We start from the raw sequence: 14,216 nt of genomic DNA, 5'->3' as shown, positions 1-14,216 counted from the left end.
TAAGCTGGTATTTTTCATTTTCTGTTTAATGGGGCTTAAGACATGTCATCAACTAACATGATTGCATGTTATCAATGATCCTTAACATGTCTAACTTAACTGCAATAAAGTACTGAATTCAGTACTTGTGCTAAGAATCCTATTTTGTGATTTGTAAGCCTTTTAGAGAAACCTTTATTTAGGTGATATATTTTTAAGGCATCACTAAACTCTGAAGTGCTGTTTAAGGGATTATTGATAGAGTCACCATAAAAATACACTTACATCATCAATCTCCATGCTCAGCTTTCTTGTTTAAATCAAAACATGACATACGGTACCAACAGGGTACATAGGGTGCACTGGGCTGGTGTCAGATGACCACAGTTTCAAGCTAAGCTCAACCAAGTGCCTGCTAACAGGAGGTGGCTCTGAGTCTTGGGAGTCACAGCTGTAGAACAGTGTTAGTATCTCACCTAATTCACGGGACTTCTATCAGATGATAAAGATTTGCTTCAGATAATTACCACAATTTTCAAGGATGTTATGAAAAAGAACACACAAAGTAAAAGGACACTTTTATTGTTCTTTTCTGATACCTTAAGCCAGATAAATATAATTTATCTACATGTGAAGATAAGCCTTTTGAAATTGAAAGCATTATTAAAATGCTAGTTATTTTTAATTATGATAAGTCATACCAATGTTAAAGGTGAGGAATGTGTCCTTTGTAATAATTCATAATTGTTATTGTTAGTAGAGGGTAGTAATAATAAGCTTGTTTTACATCTAGATACTATATATCTTTATGGAGCATATGGTAAAGAAGGAAAATTCAATAAATAAGTGAGCTGTGCTTAGGTGGAGGAATATAAGTACTCATAAAATGTGATGGGGCGGACGCTTCCGGGAAGATGACGGAAGAGTAAGACGCAGAGGTCACCTTCCTCCCCACAGATATACCAGAAATACATCTACACGTGGAACAACTCCTACAGAGCACCTACTGAACGCTGGGAGAAGACCTCAGACCTCCCAAAAGGCAAGAAACCCCCCACGTACCTGGGTAGGGCAAAAGAAAAAATAAACAACAGAGACAAAAGAATAGGGACAGGACCCGCACCAGTGGGACGGAGCTGTGAAGGAGGAAAGGTTCCCACACACTAGGAAGCCGCTTCGCAGGCGGAGACTGTGGGTGGCGGAGGGGGGAGCTTCGGAGCCGCGGTGGAGATGCACAGCAACAGGGGTGCGGAGAGCAAAGCGGAGAGATTCCCGAACAGAGGATCAGGGCCGACCGGCACTCACTAGTCTGAGAGGCTTGTCTGCTCACCCGCTGGGGCGGGCGGGGCTGGGAGTTGAGGCTCTGGCTTCGGTCCTCGGGCTTCGGTCCGGTCGGAGCGCCGGGGGAGGACTCGGGTTGGCAGCGTGAACACAGCCTGCAGGGGCTTAGTGCACCACGGCTAGCCGGGAAGGAGTCCGGGAAAAGGTCTGGAGCTGCCGAAGAGGCAAGAGACTTTTTCTTCCCTCTTTGTTTCCTGGTGCGCGAGGAGAAGGGATTAAGAGCGCTGCTTAAAGGAGCTCCAGAGACGGGCACGAGCCGCGGCTAACAGCACGGACCCCAGAGATGGGCATGACACGCTAAGGCTGCTGCTGCCGCCACCAAGAAGCCTTTGTGCGAGCACAGGTCACTATGCACAACCCCCTTCCGGGGAGCCTGTGTAGCCGGCCACTGCCAGGGTCCCGGGATCCAGCGACAACTACCCGGGGAGAACGCACGGCGCGCCTCAGACTGGTGCAACGTCACGCCGGCCTCTGCCGCCGCAGGCCCGCCCCGCACTCCGTGCCCCTCCCTCCCCTCGGCCTGAGTGAGCCAGAGCCCCCGAATCGGCGGCTCCTTTAACCCCGTCCTGTCTGAGCGAAGAACAGATGCCCTCCAGCGACCTACACGCAGAAGCGGGGCCAAATCCAAAGCTGAGCCCCGGGAGCTGTGAGAACAAAGAAGAGAAAGGGAAATCTCTCCCAAAAGCCTCAGAAGCAGCGGATTAAAGCTCCACAATCAACTTGATGTATCCTGCATCTGTGGAATACATAAATAGACAACCAATCATCCCAAATTAAGGAGGTGGACTTTGAGAGCAAGCTTTATTATTTTTTCCCCTTTTCCTCTTTTTGTGAGTGTGTATGTGTATGCTCCTGTGTGAGATTTTGTCTATAGAGCTTTGCTTCCACCATTTGTCCTAGGGTTCTATCCGTCCATTTTGTTTTGTTTTTTGTTTTGATTTTTTTCTTAATAATTATTTTTTAATTTCATAATTTTATTTTACTTTATCTTTTCTTTCTTTTCTTCCTTCCTTCCCTCCTTCCTTCCTTCCTTCCTCCCTCCCTTGCTCCTTTCTTTCCTTCTTTCTTTCTTTCTTTCTACTTCTACTAATTCTTTCTTTCTACTTTTTCTCCCTTTTATTCTGAGCCATGTGGATGAAAGGCTTTTGGGGCTGCAGCCACGAGTCAGTGCTGTGCCTCTGAGGTGGGAGAGCCAAATTCAGGACACTGGTCCACAAGAGACCTCCCAGCTCCACATAATATCAAACGGCGAAAATCTCCCAGAGATCTCCGTCTCAACACCAGCACGCAGCCTCACTCAACGACCAGCAAGCTACAGTGCTGGACATCCTATGCCAAACAACTAGCAAGACAGGAACACAACCCCACCCATTAGCAGAGAGGCTGCCTAAAATCACAATAACTCCACAGACACCCCAAAACACACCACCAGACATGGACCTGCCCACCAGAAAGACAAGATCCAGCCTCATCCACCACAACACAGGCACTAGTCCCCTCCACCAGGAAGCCTACACAACCCACTGAACCAACCTTAGCCACTAGGGGCACACACCAAAAACAACGGAAACTACTAACCTGCAGCCTGGAAAAAGGAGACCCCAAACACAGTAGGATAAGCAAAATGAGAAGACAGAAAACACACAGCAGATGAAGGAGCAAGATAAAAACCCACCAGACCTAACAAATGAAGAGGAAATAGGCAGTCTACGTGAAAAAGAATTCAGAATAATGATAGTAAAGATGATCCAAAATCTTAGTAACAGAATAGACAAAATGCAAGAAACATTTAACAAGGACCTAGAAGAACTAAAGATGAAACAAACAACGATGAAGAAAACAATAAATGGCATTAAAAATACTCTAGATGGGATCAATAGCAGAATAACTGAGGCAGAAGAACGGATAAGTGACCTGGAAGATAAAATAGTGGAAATAACTACTGCAGAGCAGAATAAAGAAAAAAGAATGAAAAGAACTGAGGACAGTCTGAGTGACCTCTGAGACAACATTAAATGCACCAACATTCGAATTATAGGGGTTCCAGAAGAAGAAGAGAAAAAGAAAGGGACTGAGAAAATATTTGAAGAGATTATAGTTGAAAACTTCCCTAATATGGGAAAGGAAATAGTTAATCAAGTCCAGGAAGCACAGAGAGTCCCATACAGGATAAATCCAAGGAGAAATACGCCAAGACACATATTAATCAAACTGTCAAAAATTAAATACAAAGAAAACATATTAAAAGCAGCAAGGGAAAAACAACAAATAGCACACAAGGGAATCCCCATAAGGTTAACATCTGATCTTTCAGCAGAAACTCTGCAAGCCAGAAGGGAGGGGCAGGCCATATTTAAAGTGATGAAAGGGAAAAAACCTACAACCAAGATTACTCTACCCAGCAAGTTCTCATTCAGATTTGATGGAGAAATTAAAACCTTTACAGACAAGCAAAACCTGAGAGACTTCAGCACCACCAAACCAGCTCTACAACAACTGCTAAAGGAACTTCTCTAGCCAAGAAACACAAGAGAAGGAAAAGACCTACAATAACGAACCCAAAACAATTAAGAAAATGGGAATAGGAACATACATATCAATAATTACCTTAAATGTAAATGGACTAAATGCTCCCACCAAAAGACACAGATTGGCTGAATGGATACAAAAACAAGACCCATATATTTGCTGTCTACAAGAGACCCACTTCAGACCTAGAGACACATACAGACTGAAAGTAAGGGGATGGAAAAAGATATTTCATGCAAATGGAATCCAAAAGAAAGCTGGAGTAGCAATTCCCATATCATACAAAATAGACTTAAAAATAAAGACTATTAGAAGAGACAAAGAAGGACACTACATAATGATCAAGGGATCGATCCAAGAAGAAGATATAACAATTGTAAATAGTTATGCACCCAACATAGGAGCACCTCAATACATAAGGCAAATACTAACAGCCATAGAAGGGGAAATCGACAGTAACACATTCATAGTAGGGGACTTTAACACCCCACTTTCACCAAGGGACAGATCATCCAAAATGAAAATAAATAAGGAAACACAAGCTTTAAATGATACATTAAACAACATGGACTTAATTGATATTTATAGGACATTCCATCCAAAAACAACAGAATACACATTTTTCTCAAGTGCTCATAGAACATTCTCCAGGATAGATCATACCTTGGGTCACAAATCAAGCCTTGGTAAATTTTTAAAAAATTGAAATTGTATCAAGTATCTTTTCCGACCACAATGCTATGAGACTAGGTAACAATAACAGGAAAAGATCTGTAAAAAATACAAACACATGGAGGCTAAACAATACACTACTTAATAACGAAGTGATCACTGAAGAAATCAAAGAGGAAATAAAAATGCACCTAAAGCAATTAGAGAAAGAAGAACAAAAAAACCCCAAAGTTAGCAGAAGGAAAGAAATCATAAAAATCAGATCAGAAATAAATGAAAAGGAAATGAAGGAAACGAGAGCAAAGATCAATAAAACTAAAGGCTGGTTCTTTAAGAAGATAAACAAAATTGATAAACCATTAGCCAGACTCATCAAGAAAAAAAGGGAGAAGACTCAAATCAATAGAATTAGAAATGAAAAAGGAGGAGTGACAACTGACACTGCAGAAATACAAAAGATCATGAGAGATTACTACAAGCAACTCTATGCCAATAAAATGGACAACCTGGAAGAAATGGACAAATTCTTAGAAATGCACAACCTGCCAAGACTGAATCAGGAAGAAACAGAAAATATGAACAGACCAATCACAAGCACTGAAATTGAAACTGTGATTAAAAATCTTCCAACAAAAAAAAGTCCAGGACCAGATGGCTTCACAGGCGAATTCTATCAAACATTTAGAGAAGAGCTAACACCTATCCTTCTCAAACTCTTCCAAAATATAGCAGAGGGAGGAAGAGTCCCAAACTCATTCTACGAGGCCACCATCACCCTGATACCAAAACCAGACAAGGATGTTACAAAGAAAGAAAACTACAGGCCAATATCACTGATGAACATAGATGTAAAAATCCTCAACAAAATACTAGCAAACAGAATCCAACAGCACATTGAACTGATCATACACCATGATGAGGTGGGGTTTATTCCAGGAATGCAAGGATTCTTCAATATATGCAAATCAATCAACATGATACACCATATTGACAAATTGAAGGAGAAAAACCACATGATCATCTCAATAGATGCAGAGAAAGCTTTTGACAAAATTCAACACCCATTTATGATAAAAACCCTGCAGAACCTAGGCATAGAGGGAACTTTCCTCAACATAATAAAGGCCATATATGACAAACCCACAGCCAACATCGTCCTCAATGGTGAAAAACTGAAACCATTTCCACTAAGATCAGGAAGAAGACAAGGTTGCCCACTCTCACCACTGTTATTCAACATAGCTTAGGAAGTTTTAGCCACAGCAATCAGAGAAGAAAAGGAAATAAAAGGAATCGAAATCAGAAAAGAAATAAAGCTGTCACTGTTTGAGGATGACATGATACTTCACATAGAGAATCCTAAAGATGCTACCAGAAAACTTCTAGAGCTAATCAATGAATTTGGTAAAGTAGCAGGATCCAAAATTAATGCACAGAAACCTCTGGCATTCCTATACACTAATGATGAAAAATCTGAAAGTGAAATCAAGAAAACACTCCCATTTACCATTGCAACAAAAAGAATAAAATATCTAGGAGTAAACCTACCTAAGGAGACAAAAGACCTGTATGCAGAAAATTATAAGACACTGATGAAAGAAATTAAAGATGATACAAACAGATGGAGAGATATACCATGTTCTTGGATTGCAAGAATCAACATTGTGAAAATGACTCTACTACCCAAAGCAATCTACAGATTCAATGCAATCCCTACCAAACTACCACTGGCATTTTTCACAGAACTAGAACAAAAAATTTCACAATTTGTATGGAAAAACAAAAGACCCCGAATAGCCAAAGCAATCTTGAGAATGAAAAACGGAGCTGGAGGAATCAGGCTCCCTGACTTCAGACTATACTACAAAGCTACAGTAATCAAGACAGTATGGTACTGGCACAAAAACAGAAAGATAGATCAATGGAACAGGATAGAAAGCCCAGAGATAAACCCAGGCACATATGGTCACCTTATCTTTGATAAAGGAGGCAAGAATATACAGCGGAGAAACGACAGCCTCTTCAATAAGTGGTGCTGGGAAAACTGGACAGCTACATGTAAAAGTATGAGATTAGAACACTCCCTAACACCATACACAAAAATAAGCTCAAAATGGATTAAAGACCTAAATGTAAGGCCAGAAACTATCAAACTCTTAGAGGAAAACATAGGCAGAACACTCTATGACATAAATCACAGCAAGATCCTTTTTGACCCACCTCCTAGAGAAATGGAAATAAAATCAAAAATAAACAAATGGGACCTAATGAAACTTCAAAGCTTTTGCACATCAATGGAAACCATAAACAAGACCAAAAGACAACCCTCAGAATGGGAGAAAATATTTTCCAATGAAGCAACTGACAAAGGATTAATCTCCAAAATTTATAAGCAGCTCATGCAACTCAATAACAAAAAAGCAAACAACCCAATCCAAAAATGGGCAGAAGACCTAAATAGACATTTCTCCAAAGAAGATATACAGACTGCCAACAAACACATGAAAGAATGCTCAACATCACTAATCATTAGAGAAATGCGAATCCAAACTACAATGAGATATCATCTCACACCACTCAGAATGGCCATTATCAAAAATCTAGAAACAATAAATGCTGGAGAGGGTGTGGAGAAAAGGGAACCCTCTTGCACTGTTGGGAATGTAAATTGATACAGCCATTGTGGAGAACAGTATGGAGGTTCCTTAAAAAACTACAAATAGAACTACCATACAACTCAGCAATCCCACTCCTGGGCATATACCCTGAGAAAACCATAATTCAAAAAGAGTTTTGTACAACAATGTTCATTGCAACTCTATTTACAATAGTCCAGAGATGGAAACAACCTAAGTGTCCATCATCGGATGAATGCATAAAGAAGATGTGGCACATATATACAATGGAATATTACTCAGCCATAAAAAGAAACAAAATTGAGCTATTTGTAATGAGGTGGATGGACCTAGAGTCTGTCATGCAGAGTGAAGTAAGTGAGAAAGGGAAAAACAAATACCATATGCTAACACATATATATGGAATTTAAGAAAAAAAATGTCATGAAGAACCTATGGGTAATACAGGAATGAAGACACAGACCTACTAGATAATGGACTTGAGGATATGGGGAGGGGGAAGGGTAAGCTGTGAAAAAGCGAGAGGCATGGACATGTATACACTACCAAACGTAAGGTAGATAGCTAGTGGGAAGCAGCTGCATAGTACAGGGAGATCAGCTCGGTGCTTTGTGACTGCCTGGAGGGGTGGGATAGGGAGGATGGCAGGGAGGGAGACGCAAGAGGGAAGAGATATGGGAACATACGTATATGTATAACTGATTCACTTTGTTATAAAGCAGAAACTAACACACCATTTAAAAAAAAAAAGAAAAAGAGGATATATAGGTGACACTGGTCAGAATGGCCATCACTAACAGTCTACAAATAACAAATGCTGGAGTGGATGTGGAGAAGAAAAGGAAACATTCCTACACTGTTTGTGGGAATGTAAGTTGGTACAGCCACTATCGAAAACATTATGGATGTTCCTCAGAAAACTAAAAATAGAACTACCATATGATCCAGCAATCCCACTCCTGGAATATACCTGAATAAAACTATAATTCAAAAAGATACATGCACCCCTGTGTTCATAGTGGCACTGTATACAATACACAAAACATGGAAACAACCTTAATGTTCATCGACAGATGAATGGATAAAGATGATGTGGTACATATATACAATGGAATACTACTCAGCCATAAGAAAGAATGAAATAATGCCATTTGCAGCAACATGGATGCAACTAGAGATTATCATACTAAGTGAAGCAAGTCAGAAAGAGAAAGACAGATATCATATGATATCACTTATATGTGGAACCTAAAATATGGCACAAATGAACCTATCTACAAAACAGAAATATATTCACAGACATAGAGAACAGACTTGTGGTTGCCAAGGGGGAAAGGGTGAGGGAGAGGGATGGACTGGGAATTTGGGGTTGGTAGATGCGAATTATTACATTTAGAATGGATAAACAACAAGGCCCTAATATATAGCACAGGGAACTATATACAATATCCTGTGATAAACCATAATGAAAAAGAATAGTAAAAAAGAAAAAAAATGTGATGAGGGGCATAAATAAGTAGTGTTTAAGCTTCTATGGATATATACCATGGAGTAAAGAAAGATGGGAATCTGTGTGAGTCTCCTGTCCCACTATTACCTGAGTTTTAGATACTAAAGCCTTCCCATTAGTGTTTTAATCAAGAAGATTGATAATATGATTACACAGGGGCAGATATATAAAAAGGCCTACTGAAGACAGATTCCATGAAAACATATATTATTTGGTAATCCACAGTGTGTGACTAGAAAAAAATAAGACTGGAATAGAAGTTAGGATCTTAGATTTCAGTAGTGTCCCCATTAATCTACCTAGTGTCCCCATTAATCTATCTGTGGAACTTTGGGAAAGTTACTTTAACACTTTAAACCTCATTTTTCTCATGTATAAAATGAGAGGGGTTTATTTGATCCCCTCATATACCAACTTATTTTCCTCCCAATAATCTAATATGTTTCCCCCTCCAAAGGGGTATACCTTCCAGTTGAATATCCCTGTCATTCTGATCTACTGTTACCATAGGATATGGTTATATCCCTGTGAGTTTGCATGGTAGTAAAAGTTAAGAACTGCCAGACCAGATAATCTCACAAGAGCTTTCCAGTGAAGTGTGGTTACTGGAAACCCCAACCTCAGGTTTTACCTACCACTTCACTCTGCTTCTAAGGAAGACAAAATCTAACATATGTCAAGGGAATTGTCACAGCAGTGGAAGTAAAAGGGTTAAAATTGCTCTTTTTCCTAGAATTTTTCCTTCTCCTTTTTTAGTATTTTTTCTCTCCAATATTTAATGTGGGCACCATGACAGAGTTTGGGGTTACTGCCTACTTGGCAGGTCCCCAGCCTTTAGAAGGCCAGCAAGGACCAGTATGAAAACTAGGGGAAAGGACACTCTCTAGGCTATTTTTAAGTTAATTCTTAGGCCAAAAATCAAGAGGGAACATTAGAATTCCCTCAAGAGCCAGCCTATCTCTCCAAGTAAGAGTTTAAGATAGAAGTTGGTGACAAATTACCCTAAAGACAGATTTCACTTCCCCTTCTCTCTCTCATCCATCTACCCTGAATATTTATACCTCTATATTGTTGATATGTGACTCGATCAGGATTCAGGATCTGAAATGCTAACCTTGAAAAACATGTTATATTAAGAGACAAAACTATCAGTGGGTTTTGCTCTTTTTAAAATACTATGCTATTTAGATAGGTTGATGTCTCCAAGTCTCTCATCTTCCTTGATGGTCTTTTTCCAACTTTAACATCTTAACACATTTCATTCCAGAATATCCTGAGCAAATGAGCCAAATATGCTGGACAATTAAATCTCAGATTGATTATGTAAATATGTAACTACAAAGAATTTCAATAGTGACAAACACTTGACAAAGAAAACTCTAAAGATTTTCTGCTCAACCTGTCCCATCCCCAGAGAGAGTAGAAATTTTTTGTGTATCAGGGGCTTATATCTGTTAGAGCGCTTTGGAGTTTACCAATGACTATATAGACATTTTCGTTATTTAATCCTCAGAACAAGTTTATGTGTGGCAGGGTGAGAAATGATTCATCCAAATAAAATTTTGACCTAAATGTTTCATTCAAAATAGCATGTTCTTCTGAAAGCAGAGAAAAAACTAAAAGCTTCTGTTGTTCTGTTCACAATAAAATGATTCTCATAATCATAGAAGTTTTTTTCTGGGTTGAGAAATATCACATGATAGTGCTATATAAATATTTATTCAGCTATTCATTTATCAAACATGTATTATATAGAAGGTACCATGCTAGGTATATATAGAGATATAAAATTTAGAGATATAAAAATTTAAATCCTTTCTCTTAAAGAGCTCCCAACCTTTTAGGAGATACAGTGCAATATGTTACATTTAAAATAGGATTATAAACTAGGACCATTCATTCATTTATTAATTTATTTGGTCAACAAACATTCATTGAGAAATTAGTAAGTGCTAGCTGTTGTATTAGAAATAAGGATATATCAAGACTCAGTGTCTGTCTAAAGAAGTTCCCAGTCCAAGGAAAAAGACAAACTAATAAGCATGCAATTATAAAGCAACATTAATAATATGGTATAAATAAAACGTGACATAACAGATCAAAAAGATCCATCTCATCCATTTTGGGGTCAGGAGTAAGGGATGAGCAAGGGTCATAGAAAACTGTGCAGGGAAACTAAGGCCAAAGGCAAGAATGTTGAACTCTGACTGGATAAATCAGGAAGCGTTTTATAGAGAAGACACTTCAGTTTTCCAATAAAGCTTTTAGGATGGAAAGGGTGAGTAGAGGGCCTTCCAGGTAAAGGTGTACCATGTACCATCTGATAGTGAATCAAGGTATTCTTGGACTTGGTAAGGAAACCTCTTGATTTTGGGCCACAGAAACCTGGGAATGAGGGGAAAGTATGATTCTATGCTACAGAGAAAGCTGACTTCGGCCTTTCCCCTCATTTATTTCTACTTCACAGCGCATGGACAGCAGAGAGTCCTGCCAGGGAATGGATCTGGAGGGATCCAGGCCTGATCCTATAAAAAACTCAAGAGGCTCTCCTGAGTTTAGTCTCTGGAAAAGCACTTAAGGTGTCTTTCCCATCTTTTCTAACACTCTCAGGTGTTTGACAGATGAAGAAAAAGAGATTAAAACATGATGTACAAGGGGTAAAACTAAGTGGCATGGCAGAACGAAAATGACTATAACAATGTGTCTGCAAATACACTGTAAGATGTAAAGTACTTTTATAAATGTAATGAATAATTATATTCAAAGGATTATTATAAACATTAATATCTATGAGTTAATGCTTACTAAAATTACTAGAAAACACATTTTCTGACTTCTAGTCAAACATATGCTTCAGCACATCAAGAATTAAGGTAATTTTCCAAAAATTTGAAAAAAAAAAAAGAAAAACAACTCCCAGGACGCCTCCAAATCATCAATTTCATATATACAGATATACAATGTGTATATATATATAGACATATAATGTGTGCATATATACATACATACATATATGTTTGTGTACACACATATGTGTATAAATAATTGCCCTTAGGCAAATAAAGGTTTTCATCCATTTAGTTTCCTAATTTGCCATAAAGATATATAATTTCAAAGTAAGTTGTTAAAAGGAGAAAATCATATTTTGCCAGGTACCAAAGTATACTATAGTTAGAAATATATGTACAAGGTAATATATTGGAAGCCCTGTCTAAGATTCCAAGATATGATAAAAATGAGATTCCAAAGGAGGTGCTATAATTTTCAAAGGAAATTATCAAGAACCACTTTCAGGTCTCTAAACCCTTATTGATAATGAGGATATACAAGGGTTAGCTGGTTGGAGATTTACAAAGGGAAGGGATTTCTTTGGAAAGGGGCTAGGAGGGGTCTAACTTTTCACCTAAGATTAGTGAAAGAGGCGTCAATGAGCATATACCTAAAGCTTAATATAATTCCCTTGGATTTAAGAGGTGAGTATACTAGGATCTGACTCACCCCTGAAAAATTTAACAAGTAAGATAACATGGCAAGCTGGTTATTGCCTCAGGAGAGGTGGCTTCATCTGGGCCAGTCTCCATGTTCAGAGTTTGTAAGGACAAAAGAGCCATCCTGGAGCCATTACAATGCCTGCCAAGACAACCTTCTGTGTGGAGTGGACTGCTGTAAAACTTGGGGCTGAAGAAATGCATCATCCACATTAGAGGAGATTTAGTCAGAGAGGCCCAGAAAGAGAAACTCCCTAAGACCCACAACAGTGATGACCCTGGGCAAGTTGCTTAACCTCTTTTTGTCTCAGTTATGAAGATTAAAGGAATTAATACAAGTGCTTAGAATGATTTCCAGACATAATCAACACTAACATAAACATCAGATAGTTTCTTCATTTTTGTTATTATATGTCAGGCTCAGAAAGCAAAAAATATGACAATCCCAGTCTAATAAGGACTTTCTGCTCTGCTTTTTTTATTTCCCTATCATGCTCCACACCTGGAGGAATAAATAACCAACTAGTAAATGATGAGAAAGAAGAAAGAAGCCTATCCCCAAACCATTCCCCCAAAGCAGACATCCTATCTGAAGATCCCATAGTAGGGAAGAGAGAGTATTTAATCAGGAAAAGTGTACAGAGTTTTGATTAATATTTGAGACAGGACAATTTTCATTACGTAACTGAGACTGTATTTGTGATTTTAAGTGATTGTAGGACTTTTAATTCTTTGCAAGTGACTGGAAATTCATGGAAAGTCACAGGACGGCCTGAGTTTTCATCTAGAGAGCAGGGTAGGTATTACGGACACTAAGAAGCTTTAAATAAACTATTATGTATAAAATAAGCTACAAGGATATATTGTACAACACAGAGAATATAGCTAATATTTTATAAAAACTGTAAGTGGAGTATAACCTTTAAAAATTGTGAATGACTAAATATTGTACACCTATAACATCTAATATCGTACATCAACAACACTTCAATTAAAAAAGTTTTAAATAAACACTGGGGAGCCCCAAATAAGGTGTCTTCTATCCTGCTTGTTCAAAGTATATTACAGATGCTAAACACACTCATGGTCAGTATTAACTTTTCTCATTACATTTTGGGCATAATTCCTCACAGTTCCTCAATACACAACTTTATCCTTTCCTGGGCTTATCTTCCTACTTGTTTCCTTTTATTTTCTCAGGTTTCAAAGATGTTTAAAATGAGCTGGCCTAATTTGTTTCTGAGGAAATCCTTACTAAGATTGTCATCGTGTTGGGGAATCATGTATTTGGCTCTTCTGTAAATGAGGAAAATTCTGCTGACCCATTCTCCGCAGGATGCTGAGAAAGAAGGTTTTTCAGCAGACAGTGATGGTGATGCTGAGTCATGATCATGCATTCCCCCAAAATCTCTTGTGACTCCAGGCAGGCATTTGCCCAGGTTAGCAGAGGTGCAATCTGTGGCTAACTAGTACATAAGAGGATTAACACTCTATGTTAAAGTATTTTCTAACCACCTGACTTCCTGGATTAATTAACTATGATGAGTTACATAAGTTCTGAATGCTCAAAGCAGGCCACATTTAAATATTTATTACACATGAGAGTCACTGTTGTAACTTATTTTACAGTATCAATGGAGAGAGGCATTTCCTAGGTGTATAATGAAATAATATTTATTGAGCACCTATTAGATGCCAGACACTTGACATGAGTTGTTAGCTAATTCTATCGTTACATTAACCCTGAAAGGTGGTGGAGGAAAATGTTTAAAACAGTGAGGAATCCACTGGACCAGTGTTAGAATGCTAGATTTTTCACTTTCTAGATCTGTGAATAAGTTTCTTAGTCTCAGTGAGTTTCAGTTTTCTCATCCATAAAGTGGAGAGAATTTTAGAGGATTATTAGAAGGATTATATGAGATAGTACAGTAATATATTTAGCCCAGGGTCCAACATACATTCTAGTCATAATAAGTATATTTATATTATATAAATATTAATATTTATTTTACTAACCAAGGATTCTTCTCCTATCCCACTTAGCTTCTCTAAGCCTATTTT

This window comes from Phocoena phocoena, chromosome 8 (assembly GCF_963924675.1).
Source record: "Phocoena phocoena chromosome 8, mPhoPho1.1, whole genome shotgun sequence".
NCBI lineage: Eukaryota > Metazoa > Chordata > Mammalia > Artiodactyla > Phocoenidae > Phocoena > Phocoena phocoena.
Note: the sequence above shows the minus strand (reverse complement) of the source record.